Below are 13,884 nucleotides of genomic sequence, written 5' to 3'. Positions count from 1 at the left end.
CTCTATCTCGTCCTTGGCTCCTCATCAACATATTCTTATGATGGTCCTGTCTGTCTGAGAATGGTCTGTTGTGGTGGTCTGGTGTTGGTGGCTGCAGTCAGCCAGAAGCCCACAGCAGCAAGCTTGCTAATTAAAGACAGCTAATGAACGACAGCATTAGCATATCAATAAAGGCTCCCGCTATCTGTGCCTGGCTGCATGGCCGCTGAGTTTACTGCGACACTGCATAGATGCCCAACCGCACAGTGCCAGACCGCTCAGAAGAGGAAAAAGGGCAACACAGAACCAGTGGCAAACATACAGGTTATATCAGACAGAAAATTCACAACACTGATTAGAAAATAATATGTTCCGTAATCACTTTAAAGTAGTGATCTCTAAAATCTCTAATCAGTTAAACATAGCCAAATAGCCTACTGTGAATTGTTAGGGGGAGGTGATGATGTATGACGTGACCTTCCCTAATCTCTCTCTTACATATTGCTGCTTTATGCATATGAGCAATATTTGAATATACCCTGAATATCTTATCTGACATAATTGCTGTTTCTTGTGGCTATGGTAATTAAAGGATTAAGTCTTGCATTTCATATGGATAATTTATCTCTGTTGGGCAGTGCCTTACTAAGCTTAGTTAGGTAAGTAGATAAACAATAAAACAAAGCACACTGTTTTGCACTTGTCATCCTGACCCCATTAACATCTGCTATCAAAATGCAACCTATATCTGAAGATATGATCTGGATAATGACATCTGAACATTTGCACGCACACTTGGTATTAATAAGCGAACTCGATATCTTGATGCAGCCCACATTTGAATCTAATCTTAAGATGTAAATCAGGTGGAGTTGACAGACTTGTCAACAAACACGGTACACCTCAGGTCAAGAGACATGACGCCTGATACTCTCAGCGGACCACTACCTCATGCAAGACAGGGCCCACAAGACAGAAAAAGATGTCTGCAGGCTACTTTTCAGAAGTCTGGTCAAAAGGAGCTACAGAACAAATCGCCCTTGTTAGACAAACACTGTAGTTTCAGGAACTACAGAACCATAGAAACTAAACTTGGAAGTAAAATTCTCTGTTGCACATCTCTTTTAGAGATACTACAGCAGCTGAACAACTGCAAAGGTTTGTCCGATAGCAGATTAGAAAATGACGGCAGAAAACAACACAGGCTGATTGGTTTCTTACGAACATAACACATGTAGTCCTGTTGTCAAAACGATGCTATGTTAGAATGACAAAACTTTTCTCATGGTAATTTTCATTCTAGTTGCACCCAGCGACCAGTTACTGTGAGTGAAACTGTACAGTTGCAGCCGTTGACCAATCAGCATCATGGTCATGTGACCCGAGTCTTTCATGTCGACGCGGTTGTCCAGGCGTCCCTGATTATTATGTGAGCCAGAACAACTCAAGATGTGGTGTGGTCACTGTGGTTGAATACCAATTGCAATGTGTTGCATATACATTTACATGTTTCATATGTGCTTTCTTTATTCAGATAAGATACCCAGACATACTTGGCATGTAATCTCCAGGTATAAAGGGGTTATAATTTGAAAACAGACATTTAGGAATCTAAAGCCATTAATAACTAGCATTAAACCACTAATACACAATTCAAGAAGGTGTTTTATAAAAGAGAATTACACAGAAGCTTTGGATTTGTTCCTTGCATTGTCCTTGTATTGCTGCTTGACATACAATAATGCAAGATCTTGCATCACAGAGTGAGTATACAGTCACTATCTGATGCAAGGTTTTTCACTATGCTATTTCACAAAGCCATGGAGACTCATTGACTCACTATGTGATCCATTTTTCTTCACAAGCAAATGTCAAGAGCACAGCCACTCAGTGCAGACACTCTGGGGACTGACACTTTGAACCTGAATTTGTATTGCACTGTTTGAGCCTTGGCCCACTGTGAATTGTGTATCTGATCTGATGTAAGCCTATTCACAGACATTTGTAGTCTCATACAGAGAATGTTCCTGCTCAGGAATGTCTGGTTACTCATGCTCATTTCAGTTATTGTACAATTACATGGATCTTGTGTTGATTCAGTCGATGGTTTTTTTTGACAATGTATTAACCAATCAGAGGTATTGTTCCACTGCAGATTGGAGGGGGTTAGCTTGGCGAGAATGCTCTTAAGTGACTCCATCTATCCATTGCATATACTCATCTACCTTTCAGGATTAACAGGCAAATGAATCTCAAGGCTGAAACGTTGAATCATCATGCTCACATTCACAGCTATGGGAAATTTAAAGTCACCAGTTAACCTAAGCTCTCTGTTTTTGGATTGTGTGAACAAACCCAGATAAGGAAAGCCCACACAGGCATAGGGACAACCTGCAAATTGCACACAGAAAGGCCAACAGATTCACATCCAGAACTGTCTTGCTGTGATGCAACAGTGCTGACAATCACTGAGCCACCCTCTAAAGTGATTCTGGCAGGATAAAGTGTAAGCTAGATTCTTCATGAGGCCACTGTGATACCTTGTCACGAATCCCCAGCATGCTTTGGTTACTGAGGCTATCAGCTGATCATTCAGTAGAGGCTAAAAATACGATGCACTGCTGTGGAGGAGCTCAAAGCCAAAGAAAAGATGGACATTTGTGGTATGAAGAAACAACAGAAAATTAAGAAGAAAAGTAAACACATAGCTCTGAAATTTAACTCAAACAAAATTCAAGTTTGACAGGATTTACGGTTACAGTGTCCTTGAAGCCTGATGGAAGTATGGAAGCCAGTGGCGTGATGATTGGTCTGGTCAGCACAGCAAAAAAAATCAGTGAGAGTGACACTTTTTTTTTTTTCTTTTTCGCTGGTCCCCTTTTCTTAAGCCCACAGAGGCTAATGGCTGCCAGGACAGTGAACTACAAAGGCTGACCCAACATCCTGTGGAGAGGACGAGCAGTTTATTAATCTTTTAGTTGCATGATTCTTGGCGCAAAGCAAGAAGGGTAAAAAAAAAAAAAAAAAACTGTGATGATAAAACACTGAATTAATTAGCCACTTTAATTGTGTGTTCTCCAACTCCTATTCTCTGCGGGCATAATTAAGATGTGTTTATTTGGACACAGTTTGCTCTTCAAGGAGGTAACACAGCTAATTGGTATTATACTCAAGTCACGCGTACATTGCAATTATATCAACTAGCTGCTGCTGCAGAAGCCAGTGTGTAGAGCTGGCATCTCCAATTACTGATTTAAAAGATAAAAATTAGGACATATTTTAATGGATTTGTAAACGCAATAACATTTAAAGGAGGGAAGTTGTGCTTGGTCTCTTGGGAGGAGGGAGTGGGTGGAAAATTCAATTGGCTCTCTCACCCACACTGTACTCCTCCAATCAGTTCAACTGATTGTTTCAATGAGAAATCTTTGGTGGGTGGGATTAGAAACTGATTCATCACCTCATGATGTTACATAATTTTACCCTTCATTAAAAGATTAAGCCCCAGATTAAAAGCATTTTTTTTACCCTCAGATGTTCTGTAGTGCAACCTTTCCACCACAATGTGATTATTGCCCGACATCCCTGGCTTCTGTTTTTCTGGCGGAAAATTGAATATCAACTTTTTACTTCCTTTCCATCTATTTTCTTGAAGTCTTAAACATTTCTTGGCCCAGCAGTTGATGAAAAACCTTTAATTATGGGTGAGTGAGAAGAGGAGCATACTATAGAGAGAGGAAAAGAGGCATTCAATTCGCAGTGAAATGGCAGTTATGGGGTGTTTGGATTCCACAATGTCACATTTCTGAGTGAAATTAAATTAGTGAGCAGGGTACCAGAGGGAACTGCTCAAATCCTTCAGATTAGATTGGACTGCTCAAACATTTGTATAAGACACGATAGAGAGCGAAGGTACCAAGGTCCCTCCCGCCTCTGGAACTCCATGCAATCTCTAATTGAGCAAGTCTTTCATTGGTTGTTCTGAAAAAGTGTGTTCCTGACATTTTTACTATTCATATCTTAAGAGAAAAGAGAATATATGACAACACAAGATAATAAATGTTAAAAACCCTCTTAATCTTACCATAGTTAACTCCTCTAATGTCCACTTTGCAACTTCTAGCTGTAATGTCTGCGTTCCAAAAGATTTCTGCAAACTCTATGTAGCAAGTGAGTTTACTAACTGACTCCTTCCTTATAGCAGTCTGCAAATCACTCCTCTTTTGTGGAGAAGTTTATATTCAGACACAGGAGGGCAAAGGAGGGTTGAATTAAACACGATGGAGTGACACAATTAATCATAAGTTAACATTATAAGTTATCATGATGGTTTCTTAAACTCACAATAAATTTGTGCAGATTTGCATATTCAATAATTGCAGCGATCTAGAAATATGGAGTGAACAATGCACCATACTGTTGAGTCAGGCTATGTTCCAGGTCTGGATTTTTTTTTGTTATTTCCATTATTACAAATGTTCGTGTCATTTTGAATAAGGTGTTCCTACTTTTAGAACAGAACCTGGAAGTTCCAGTATAACTTCAGCTCCCTATAGAGGAGTTTTAAAGAGATACAGAGCTAAAAGACTGTTAGCACCCCCCCCCCATGCATTGTCAGGAGGATGGGTGAGGTTCACCCGAAATCAAATTTGACTGGCTACATTTGTGCACAGTGTTGAAAGTTGCTTTAAAAAAGGAATATATTATCATATTGTAGCATAATGTTGAACTCCAGGCTGCGGGTATTAAACTCTTTTTTAAAATCTAACCACTAATATACAGGAAATGACTTAATGCCTTCCAGTTACTTTGTTTGGTGGTTTGGTTCTGAGCTTCTGTTATTATTTATTGTTTCCTGTTTCCTGTATCATCCGAGTAAAGGCGAACAAGTGAAATTGCAATAGCAGACTAAATGACTAAATGGTAGAAGTTTCAAAGAGCTTTGCTGGGTCCAGAAACACAGTCCCCAAACGAAAACCTCATCATCTTGTTTTGCATGTGATCTATGCCAGACATGCGCTGCAGGTGTAGCTGGTAAAAAGATTCTTTCACGACTGCTCTGCGACCGCTCCGTGTACGTTACATGTTCAATGTAGCCACTGGCTAAATACTGGCACAAGTCTGACAGTCAACAGGAAGGCCTGCCTCAAAATAAACTTTGAAGAGAGAGAGTTCATGCAGTGTGAAACTGTTGAGATGTGAGAGACCAGAGGCCAGAGGCTTCAACCCAATGGGGATGGCCACCTGGTGTGTCAGGAGCTCCCCCCCCCGGCGCTGACTGGCGCTCACCAGACACTCTGTGGCGCTGCTTTGTGGCACCTGGTCAGCTTGGTAATGCATTACCTGACAGTAATGTGTTATATTACTTTGTTACTGTTGAAGTAATATATGACTGCATAGTTACGACCACTGTGAACACACATCAAGCTCAGAATGAATCATCAGTATTTTACAAAGAGAAAAAAGGCATTACAATATGAAATGATTTTGTTTTTCATTTTACTGTCTTCACATGACCTCAGTTGACCTCCACAGAGTAACAGCCTCGATCATGTGTTCCTCTTTTCTCCTCAAGCTGCAGCTGTAATTGACACAAATAATACAGTCACAGCTTCACAATAGAGACAAATAAGCCAGCTAATTAGAGCACAAATCCCAGAGAAATATCTGCTGAAGAGATAATTTGTCAAAACACAAAATACTTCTCGTCATTTGCTGCTTTTGGCTTGAAAACAAGTTTTAAAAAAAAATCTTTTGTTGCTCAAGTGTGTTTGACTCCCACTTGATCGCTCATCATACCTTCATCAGTCACCGAGCAGTTGAAAATACAATTAGGTGGAGAGGGGGGTTTGGAAGAAGACTTTTCCATGCATGGGGAGACTTTGCTTCAAAACTGATTACCGGTTGTGAGATTTGATTTTTGAAAGCCAGAGACCTCAGCATCTGCCAGCACAATGATTGAGCCTTTAGTATGTATTAACAATTCTTTCAGCATCCCCCACACATTTCATTAACAAAAAACTCTCATGATTTGCAACATTAAGACAGGCTTTAAGAGCTTTAGTATTTTATATATATATATATATATATATCTGTGAGAGTCATGTGAGGGTCATAATTTTCTAGATAAATGTATTTTCTAATGTTCATGTACTATGGGTAAATGTGTCTTCAGAAACAACATTAAAAGAAGCAAGAGCATTGATTTATTATGAGAATTGGGAAGAAAAAAAATCTCTAGAGTTTAGCATGTAATGTATTGACAAATTGCATGGTTTCTTTTTGAAGAAGGGATTTCTGTATGCTTGATCTCTGCTTTGAAAAGAGTCCTTGCCTGATCTTTGCACATTTTCCTAGTTGCATACTGAAAGCTTTGCTACTAGGAATGTAGTATTCAGAAAGAAAAGATTTATGAAATAATTATTGTCAGATACTTGGAACTTTCTAAACAGATCACAAGTGCATTAATAAATATACTCTAATTAGCCCATAGAGGTCAAGTGAACTGAGGGTGAGCTTGGTAGACACATCTCTGTGTTAAAAACATAGTTGGGGGTTTGCAGAACCACAGTCAAACAGTAATTCTCTCCCTTTAAAAATGGATCCAGCCCGCCTCTTGAGACTATTTTAATATTTAATGCAAATTTAATATCACAGACTTTTTTTTTCTTCAACTTTTATGTATTTCCAAAAAAAAAAAGCTTCAGCACGGATTGAAGAACCTGCTGAACATATTCTAAATGAAACAACTTGATGGAAAGACATCTGAATAGTGATAGTGACTGTTAAAAGCTTTGAACGCCCCAGTTTGAACATCATAGCGCCTCTCTTTTCTTACATATCTTCTGCTTCATCTCCCCACAGCCTTTGTCTCGCTGTCTATCCTCAGTTCTTCAGTAGACCCTACCCCCGCCGCTCCCCACCCTGCCCCAACCACCACCCGCTTTTTCTGGAGAACAGATATCGTTCCCGCCAATCTGTCTCCGTGATAACAACCAGACGATATTTATTACCATGGTAATGAGGAGCCACACTTAGAGAAGATGGAGAAGAATTTTATTAATCGTCGTCATGTCAACTTATGTGCTAGCTGTATAGGAGTTAGAAATACTTGTAAATTATTATTTTTTTTTTAGAATTTCATTTCAAAAACATAAAACAATGAATAAGGGAAAGGCATCTGGCTTGATCTATGATTTATTTAGTGGATTTTTCAAATGCCTTTTTCTTTTTTCCCCCTTATTTCTTATTCTCAGAATGACACTATGAGATTAATTGTGCTTAACTGGGAGAGCAGAGTGAGCCAGTGTGTGTGCAGAGGCAGTAATGTGGTTGAAGTCTGAAGACTTCCAAGTGAAGGACAATAAAGATCAGCATCAGACTTTATGCCTGGCCCACTCTGCTCTTTAAGAAAAGAGCTTTGCACCCCCATTCTATGTATCATTCCTTGCACATAATGCTCTTACTCCTCTTTGCAGATAACACCTCTGCTCTTCTTTATCTCCTCTTTTCGGCCCGTTTTAACTCCGTCCACCCCTTCTTGTATTACCCCGATCCTTTCTCAAACACTACTTTCCTGTGATCCAACCTCTCCTCCCATCTCTCCTAATCTCCTCTCCTCTTCAATCTCTTCTCCCTCCTCTTCTTTCTTTTTCTCTCTTCCATTTTCATTTCTTCTTCTTTTACCTCACTCTTTCACTCTATCTCTTCCCCTCCTTTCATCTCCACTCATCTCCCCATTGTTGGGAAACCTTGCCATGCCACATATACACTCCTACTTTTTGCTGATCTTTTTAATCTTCTTAACCCATTTGCATATTCACGCTGTAATTTTCCTCCCAGGTTGCATTTAAATAATACAAATCCAGTCTATATTTGTCAGCTGTGAGACTATCCTATATTTATGAATATAATTGAACACATTCCAGCCGTCAGAAGATGATGCCAAGGGGGCGTAAGAACAAGGAGTCACATCTGGAGGCCCACTTTTCTCAACCTCGTTAATTCTCCTCTGAAATCGAAGCATCACAGGGGGAGCGAGAGTTCGACGCCTCACTGCTCAGGCCCCATTCATGTCTTTTCATTCATTTTGTCGCTATTTTTTTTAGGTTGTGTCTTTGAATAAGCTCTCATTTTCATCACCGAAAGAAGTGCGACTTCTTTTCTTCTATGCTTTTGCATGTGCTGATGTGTGACACTGTTTTCACTTCCACAAGGTTCATTAATTTGGTTTCAAGAGTGCTTCAACATAGCAGCATCCTCTCTCTGTTTCTGTTTCCTTCTGTCTCTTCCTCAGTAAGTGGGTCAGATTCATAAACTAATGAACCACTTTTAATACTTCAGCGGCAGTTATGAATGAGAATATTCATCAGCGTGATTAATCAATCAAAAAAGTACCCCTTCTCTGATGACACCAGTGATATCAAATGCGAGGATGTAAAAATTAAATGTTTTCACACCTCACGCATATCTGTGTGCGCTCTCTGTGTATTCTCACTCTCTGTGTATGTGTGTTTGTGAAATCTGAGAGGAGGTGGAGAAAGCATAACCCTCAGAGATTGTGATCTGATACGTATCCTTTGAAGCTGTGTTCTTGTAGTAACTGTGGATAATTGATCCATGCCTTTGATTCCGGCTCCATGTCTCTCCACAGCTGAAACCATCGTTTCATCAGATGTGTGTGAAATCCATGAATTGAAGTGAGAGGACCTATTAGAAGCTTTGAAGCTGACATGATGATTGCCCTAAAAAGAACCTTTTTGAGATCATAAATTAAAACTCCAATATTCTGAGTCATTGGGCTCCTAAAATTTGTGCGCAAATGCTTAGGGGTGTGTAGCAACACCCCAAAAATTGCACGCACACGCGTACACACACCGCCAAGAGGGTGAAGGACACCCCAGTGTGCTGTCTGACGGCATTGTGCTACAGCAGACGTAGCTCTAGACCAAACAAGCTCCAGAACCATTGTGGGAACACAGCGGTATCATCAACATAAGCTGCTGTGATGTCTGCTATAGTGCTACTGAGCCTAAGGCAAGAACAATTTTTTCATATTCTCATCCTTCAGTCTTTTTTCTCTCTGAGATTTACTCATGTGAGTGTTCTAAGTTGAAGTTACCAAACAACCTGCACAAATCTGTAGTGAATGGCTGTTCCAGCCTGATAAATGCCACCTGTTTGTTGCTAGGTGCACGCTCATGAGATTTGATCTTCGGTACAATCGGCACCAACTGTCACATAGTGCTAAGAGTTCTGCTCCATTCATGGACAAGTTTTCACAAAAGAATGTCATCAAAGAGTAGAAATAATAATTTCACTTTGCAGAGCATCGAATCCCGCTGTCAAAAATCCCCAAACAAAAAAATAACAGGTTTAGCAGTGTCAGTAGCTGTATCAGGGGAGCCGGAAAGAAAATATTCATAATAAAGCGTCATTAGAGCAGAGCTGTTTGGTGACAGAAATAAAGAGAGGATGGTTTGACGTGAAGCAGTGCATGACTAATATTAGTGGCTGTGGAGGGGACATGATGGTCTCTGAGATTTTAGAGATATTAGGATATTGAGAGGATATTATAGCCTGTAGGTAATGTTACACTGTTGGGTGCATAAGAGGTTAATACTGGACAGGGTGCCTGCACAAACACCTTCAGGCAGTTGGGGAAGTGAGAGAATTTGTCTAACAGCTGCTAAACTGTATGAGTTACTGTTCAGAAATATGTCATTAGATATCATCAACCCTGAAAAAACATCTTGGCATTGGCCAGCCATAATGCTGGTGAATAGAATATTCATTTTGCATTATGACATTAAGTCAAAAGAAGGTTTCTGAAGAAAGACAGAGAAATGACTGCAGCAGCAAAGGTTCTACATCTGTGTTCAACATTTAGGTGGTGAGATTTCATACAGCTTCTATTCATATCTATATAAAAGGGACAGGTTTAGAACAAATAATTGCAGGCAGTGCAAATTCTGTGTGACACAACAGGTATCACCTGTACAGTCGGTAAAGTGTATGTTTGAGTCAAACAAACACATGCAAAAACACTTCACCAGTCAAATGTGCAAAAGCCTGCGAAGCCCGCTAAACTTTGTTTTGCATTCAGCATGAATGCACATTTAGTCCAACTGTATGAACGGAAGTAGTGTTATGGTGTATGGCGCACTTCCAAAAACTCCAAATAAGCATTTTGCAAACATGTTGTTGTGCTTTAACAAGTGGTAATGTTCAATTTGGCTATCAGAAATAATTAATAATTATCAAAGATAATTAATAATTATTAAAATAAATGAACTTTGATTAAAGTCCACCTCGATTGGGGCACCACCTCGAAAAACGAGGAAAAGACAGCCGTTTTAATTGGTTTAGTCTCATAAAAATACTAAACTATCAATTTGGAATTATGTTTTATAATTAATTTAATAATTACTACCAAAATGACCACATTGATAGCTAGCTGAAGGATTTTGGAGTTCTTGACAGTGTAGAGGCTGGCAGTGTCCACAATTGTACAACATTAACGGAGACAGCAAGTATTAAAACATTTATTAAAACAGAGCAAAATTCAGGGACATCATTTGTTATGCATTAAGGACTCGTACTTTGGTTGTAAGTACAGCTGAAGCAGAGTAGGTATTAAAGACATCTGCTGTTGCAGAAACAAAATCAAACAATCTAACTAAATCTCTATGACTAAACTAAAATAATATGAGTGTAAGAGTGTGTGTGTGTGTGTGTGTGTGTGTGTGTGTGATAAGGCTGAGGAATGTGAGATGGGTCCCACAAAGGTGGGGGAGAGAGACCAAATGGTGATGGCCAGACCCCCTGGGGTGTGGGTCAGAGGCAGACAAAGGAAAGCTAAGTGCTGTTAGCTTAGCCTTGTCCCTCAGTGGCCTGTTGCCAGACTGTGTGTGTGAGAGAGATAAAGGTGCAGGTTAAGACAGGATGGTTAGTTTGTAGGCTAACATCAACTAAACTTAATGGATGCACAGTAATCTGCAACACATCACAATAATCAAACTCAATGAACATTAAAGCAAGTCAATACGTTAACAAGGGTAAACCATGTATGCAGTAATGCTATGCTAATTATGCCCAGTTAGAGTTTGTTACCAGTCCTTAAAAGGGGAGACGAAGTGTCCTTGAGGGTGCTGCTTTCTCAGCTTGTTGCTGGAGGAAAGGTGTGGTTCGTGTCCGTGCTGAGTGGTTGCAGGCTGGAGGAATCCGGTCGCTCCTTTGTTCCTGTTAGTTAGCAGCTCTGTGCTAACTTGCTGGTGTGCTCCTGTTGTTGGTTCTGGTTATCAGCTGGCAGACTCTGGGTCGTGCCTGCTGGCGCTGATCTGCTTACTTCAGGCAGGACCTTGTGTCGCTACCATGAAGGAGGTGGCTGCTCTGGACAGACCACACTGAGGCAGAGCTTAGCTGAGTTGAGCTTCTCTCCTCTTCAGGAGAGATCAGGAGAGCTGGTCTCTCCTCTGCAGGAGGAGAGGGAGCAGGAAAGACCTGGTCTCTCCACTTCAGGAGAGACGATGAGAAAGAGAGAGTTCAGTGGGGGTGAACTGGTTTTGTGGGCCTGCGGTCGTAAAATCATGTGTCCCCTCCGGCCAATGGTGACTGTGGAGCTGGGCGCGGGGGTGATTTCACACCTATCTGTGAAACTGGGGGGCATTGGGGAAAGGAGCCCAATAGTTTTACAGACAAAGAAACATGCGGTCTTCCATGTGCTATTCACTGTATAGTGAAGCCCAACAATGTGCATTAAGAAAGCTTATTGGTTGATCCAAGTAAGACACAGCCACGTGAATGTCTTTAAATGTCATCCGGAGGAGCATGTCTCAGTCTTTAGACCCTAACCTCAATCCAGATAAAGGGTACTAGTGGCAGGCAGATGCTAGATGCCTCCCAAAGTACACATGACTCTGCAGCAGGGGAAGACAAGGCGTGAAAGATGAATCAGGCTCATAAAAAGTGGACCACAGTCAGATAAACAGTTGGGGTTGCTTGTCTGACTGATGTCTATGTGCGAAAGAGAAAAGCAACCGAGCTTTCAAAACAGATGAGCAAAGATTTTACACGTCTTAGTAAACTTGCTTTTACACACAGAAACACACAAATAAGGGGGTGCACACATATATTCATACGCATGCACACATATTGACAGACACAAATACATCCTTGAAAATACACACACCTATAATACACACTGAGTGAGTGGGCAGAGTGGAGTAGTCCCTTGACACTGATCTATAGTCAGCGATTCATTACTCCCTCTAATGAGTGAGGTGAGATGCCTGCCCTCAGTGCAACTCCCCACTACACCACTGCAATGCTGCAGCAAATGATCCAGTGCATTGCTCACAAACACACTGAAACACAGACTGAGGCTTGAATAATCCTTCTATCACCTCCCACCATGTTTGCTCACATTGAACCCAATCCCTGTCTCCTCACACTGACGTACACCTCATTGTGTGTGTTTCAGACCATGCATTTCGGTGTGGCTCTCACTATTGATCAATATTGAGAATGCAGTTATAGGGCAGTTAGGTGGGCAATTGTCTTTAGAGAAGGTGACTGGTGATCCACACCCTCTTCACCTTCTTCATCTCCCTGTAATCACTCACTGGGGAAATCAACAGATGAAGACACAGAGAGCGAGAGAATAAGCATCTATTCATTTGTTGAGCCTTTGAGGATGAAGTGGCCACACACACACACACACACACACACACACACACACACACACGAGGTTAAGCCACTAATAAATAATAACATTCACCTGTATGTAACTCCATACAGAAACAGACCAGCCGTAAACCGAACTACAGTGTTCATGATGATGATGAAAGATGAAAGGTAATGTGTTTGTGCTCTTGTTGAAAATAAGGGATTCAAATTCAAATAAGAAATGTGTCATTTAAATTTATAATTAAATAACCATGTGTGTTTATGTTTGTTGCTGGCTCAGGATCTCAAAATGCTAAATTCATAAATTCAGGCTGTCATGCTTCGGATTATATGCTACACCCCCATGTAAAACAATTGGATGATGCATACCAACCACTGGCAGTAGATGGAGATTGCACAGCAGGAACATTGCACGTGCACTAATCATGTGTAGGTAATTATGTGTAAACTAGGATTTGGCAGGAAGAAACTGGCAGCTATATTAACAACCTGTGGGCTCAGCTTTGAATAAGGAACTAGCATGTGCACCACTGACATTTCACAAAATGTGATGCTGGAACAGCCAGAGTTCTGTATTTTTTATTAATCTTTTTTTTAATACGTATTGTTTTATTGAAAGTCACTGTGGGAAGAAATACATGTATTAAATAATCTTAAAATATTCGTGACTGGGGACATGGTGCAATTTTAAAAAGGAAAATAAAAACAGAAGAAAATAGTACTTTTCACAGCCCAACCCAAATATGTAACTGAATTGTAGCTTTAGTTGTAGAAATCTTTGCCTCTAGGTTCTGCCTTGTGTTTCCTCTGTGTTTGACAAAAAGGTACATTTTGGAAATACGTCAATGAACCAACAACATTTCAGACAGACAGCATTAAAAAGGTAACATCAGGACAAACACCATGTTTTTTTCATGAGCTGTTTGCCAGGAGAGAGCACTGATCCTTTGTTCTATTTAGTTGCTCTTACAATAGTTTGCTGTAAATAAAGACGAAGCATGCTCATATCTATCTTTCAGCAGTTTAAATAGATCTGGTGTTGGAACAAACAACTAAGCCAATCAGAGATTTGTAGTTGAATTAAAAAATGGGAATATCTTCCAGTGCCGGAGCCAAAACTGTGACAAAAATGGCCTCCAGTGTGGATGAGCTATTAAGGTTTCTGAAGCGTGACTTACAAAAATGACAAATCTTAAATCAGCATTATTCTTTCAATGA

The sequence above is a fragment of the Pempheris klunzingeri genome, chromosome 1 (assembly GCF_042242105.1).
Source record: "Pempheris klunzingeri isolate RE-2024b chromosome 1, fPemKlu1.hap1, whole genome shotgun sequence".
NCBI classification, from domain to species: domain Eukaryota; kingdom Metazoa; phylum Chordata; class Actinopteri; order Acropomatiformes; family Pempheridae; genus Pempheris; species Pempheris klunzingeri.
This window is presented reverse-complemented; position numbering follows the sequence as displayed.